Consider the following 4,275-nt stretch of genomic DNA (forward strand, 5'->3'; position numbering starts at 1 on the left):
TGAGGCCTAGTCCTCTCCCCACCGCCCTGGAACTCTTCCCCGGCCTACGATGCCTGCTGTGACACCCCTGGCCCTGGAACTCTGCCCCGGCCTACCTCTGCTGTTCACTACCGCCTCTGACATTTTTGAACATACCCCACTTTAACTTGATTTTAAATGTGTCACTTTCAAATGTTTCACTTTCAGTTGCAGAAATGGCATTCTTTGACATTTGGGCCTTTTCATTTTCACTGCTGCTTGGTCACCAAATGGATCTCCTTGGATTGAGGCCTAGTCCTCTCCCCACCGCCCTGGAACTCTGCCCCGGCCTACGCTGCCTGCCGTCACACCCCTGGCCCTGGAACTCTGCCCCGGCCTACCTCTGCTGTTCACTACCGCCTCTGACATTTTTGAACATACCCCACTTGAACTTGATTTTAAATGTGTCACTTTCAAATGTTTCACTTTCAGTTGCAGAAATGGCATTCTTTGACATTTGGGCCTTTTCATTTTCACTGCTGCTTGGTCACCAAATGGATCCCCTTGGATTGAGGCCTAGTCCTCTCCCCACCGCCCTGGAACTCTTCCCCGGCCTACGATGCCTGCTGTGACACCCCTGGCCCTGGATCTCTGCCCCGGCCTACCTCTGCTGTTCACTACCGCCTCTGACATTTTTGAACATACCCCACTTGAACTTGATTTTAAATGTGTCACTTTCAAATGTTTCACTTTCAGTTGCAGAAATGGCATTCTTTGACATTTGGGCCTTTTCATTTTCACTGCTGCTTGGTCACCAAATGGATCCCCTTGGATTGAGGCCTAGTCCTCTCCCCACCGCCCTGGAACTCTTCCCCGGCCTACGATGCCTGCTGTGACACCCCTGGCCCTGGAACTCTGCCCCGGCCTACCTCTGCTGTTCACTACCGCCTCTGACATTTTTGAACATACCCCACTTTAACTTGATTTTAAATGTGTCACTTTCAAATGTTTCACTTTCAGTTGCAGAAATGGCATTCTTTGACATTTGGGCCTTTTCATTTTCACTGCTGCTTGGTCACCAAATGGATCTCCTTGGATTGAGGCCTAGTCCTCTCCCCACCGCCCTGGAACTCTGCCCCGGCCTACGCTGCCTGCCGTCACACCCCTGGCCCTGGAACTCTGCCCCGGCCTACCTCTGCTGTTCACTACCGCCTCTGACATTTTTGAACATACCCCACTTGAACTTGATTTTAAATGTGTCACTTTCAAATGTTTCACTTTCAGTTGCAGAAATGGCATTCTTTGACATTTGGGCCTTTTCATTTTCACTGCTGCTTGGTCACCAAATGGATCCCCTTGGATTGAGGCCTAGTCCTCTCCCCACCGCCCTGGAACTCTTCCCCGGCCTACGATGCCTGCTGTGACGGCCCTGGATCTCTGCCCCGGCCTACCTCTGCTGTTCACTACCGCCTCTGACATTTTTGAACATACCCCACTTGAACTTGATTTTAAATGTGTCACTTTCAAATGTTTCACTTTCAGTTGCAGAAATGGCATTCTTTGACATTTGGGCCTTTTCATTTTCACTGCTGCTTGGTCACCAAATGGATCCCCTTGGATTGAGGCCTAGTCCTCTCCCCACCGCCCTGGAACTCTTCCCCGGCCTACGATGCCTGCTGTGACACCCCTGGCCCTGGAACTCTGCCCCGGCCTACCTCTGCTGTTCACTACCGCCTCTGACATTTTTGAACATACCCCACTTTAACTTGATTTTAAATGTGTCACTTTCAAATGTTTCACTTTCAGTTGCAGAAATGGCATTCTTTGACATTTGGGCCTTTTCATTTTCACTGCTGCTTGGTCACCAAATGGATCTCCTTGGATTGAGGCCTAGTCCTCTCCCCACCGCCCTGGAACTCTGCCCCGGCCTACGCTGCCTGCCGTCACACCCCTGGCCCTGGAACTCTGCCCCGGCCTACCTCTGCTGTTCACTACCGCCTCTGACATTTTTGAACATACCCCACTTGAACTTGATTTTAAATGTGTCACTTTCAAATGTTTCACTTTCAGTTGCAGAAATGGCATTCTTTGACATTTGGGCCTTTTCATTTTCACTGCTGCTTGGTCACCAAATGGATCCCCTTGGATTGAGGCCTAGTCCTCTCCCCACCGCCCTGGAACTCTTCCCCGGCCTACGATGCCTGCTGTGACACCCCTGGCCCTGGATCTCTGCCCCGGCCTACCTCTGCTGTTCACTACCGCCTCTGACATTTTTGAACATACCCCACTTGAACTTGATTTTAAATGTGTCACTTTCAAATGTTTCACTTTCAGTTGCAGAAATGGCATTCTTTGACATTTGGGCCTTTTCATTTTCACTGCTGCTTGGTCACCAAATGGATCCCCTTGGATTGAGGCCTAGTCCTCTCCCCACCGCCCTGGAACTCTTCCCCGGCCTACGATGCCTGCTGTGACACCCCTGGCCCTGGAACTCTGCCCCGGCCTACCTCTGCTGTTCACTACCGCCTCTGACATTTTTGAACATACCCCACTTTAACTTGATTTTAAATGTGTCACTTTCAAATGTTTCACTTTCAGTTGCAGAAATGGCATTCTTTGACATTTGGGCCTTTTCATTTTCACTGCTGCTTGGTCACCAAATGGATCTCCTTGGATTGAGGCCTAGTCCTCTCCCCACCGCCCTGGAACTCTGCCCCGGCCTACGCTGCCTGCCGTCACACCCCTGGCCCTGGAACTCTGCCCCGGCCTACCTCTGCTGTTCACTACCGCCTCTGACATTTTTGAACATACCCCACTTGAACTTGATTTTAAATGTGTCACTTTCAAATGTTTCACTTTCAGTTGCAGAAATGGCATTCTTTGACATTTGGGCCTTTTCATTTTCACTGCTGCTTGGTCACCAAATGGATCTCCTTGGATTGAGGCCTAGTCCTCTCCCCACCGCCCTGGAACTCTGCCCCGGCCTACGCTGCCTGCCGTGACACCCCTGGCCCTGGAACTCTGCCCCGGCCTACCTCTGCTGTTCACTACCGCCTCTGACATTTTTGAACATACCCCACTTTAACTTGATTTTAAATGTGTCACTTTCAAATGTTTCACTTTCAGTTGCAGAAATGGCATTCTTTGACATTTGGGCCTTTTCATTTTCACTGCTGCTTGGTCACCAAATGGATCTCCTTGGATTGAGGCCTAGTCCTCTCCCCACCGCCCTGGAACTCTGCCCCGGCCTACGCTGCCTGCCGTCACACCCCTGGCCCTGGAACTCTGCCCCGGCCTACCTCTGCTGTTCACTACCGCCTCTGACATTTTTGAACATACCCCACTTGAACTTGATTTTAAATGTTTCACTTTCAAATGTTTCACTTTCAGTAGCAGAAATGTCATTCTTTGACATTTGGGCCTTTTTATTTTCACTGCTGCTTGGTCACCAAATGGATCTCCTTGGATTGAGGCCTAGTCCTCTCCCCACCGCCCTGGAACTCTGCCCCGGCCTACGCTGCCTGCCGTCACACCCCTGGCCCTGGAACTCTGCCCCGGCCTACGCTGCCTGCCGTGACACCCCTGGCCCTGGAACTCTGCCCCGGCCTACCTCTGCTGTTCACTACCGCCTCTGACATTTTTGAACATACCCCACTTGAACTTGATTTTAAATGTTTCACTTTCAAATGTTTCACTTTCAGTAGCAGAAATGTCATTCTTTGACATTTGGGCCTTTTCATTTTCACTGCTGCTTGGTCACCAAATGGATCTCCTTGGATTGAGGCCTAGTCCTCTCCCCACCGCCCTGGAACTCTGCCCCGGCCTACGCTGCCTGCCGTCACACCCCTGGCCCTGGAACTCTGCCCCGGCCTGCCTCTGCTGCTCATTACCGTCTCTGACATTTCTGAACATACCCCACTTTAACTTGATTTTAAATGTTTCACTTTCAGTATTAAAAGTGTCATTCTTTGACATTTGGGCCTTTTTATTGTCACTGCTGTTTAGTCACCAAATGATGTCCTTGGATTGAGGCCTAGTCCTCTCCCCACCGCCCTGGAACTCTTCCCCGGCCTACGCTGCCTGCCGTGACACCCCTGGCCCTGGAACTCTGCCCCGGCCTGCCTCTGCTGCTCATTACCGTCTCTGACATTTCTGAACATACCCCACTTTAACTTGATTTTAAATGTTTCACTTTCAGTATTAAAAGTGTCATTCTTTGACATTTGGGCCTTTTTATTTTCACTGCTGTTTGGTCACCAAATGGATCTCCTTACCTACCAGCAATCACCCTGGTTCTCTGGCTGGGCATGGGGATGC

This window comes from Rhinoderma darwinii, unplaced genomic scaffold (genome assembly GCF_050947455.1).
Source record: "Rhinoderma darwinii isolate aRhiDar2 unplaced genomic scaffold, aRhiDar2.hap1 Scaffold_140, whole genome shotgun sequence".
Classification (NCBI taxonomy): Eukaryota; Metazoa; Chordata; class Amphibia; order Anura; family Rhinodermatidae; genus Rhinoderma; species Rhinoderma darwinii.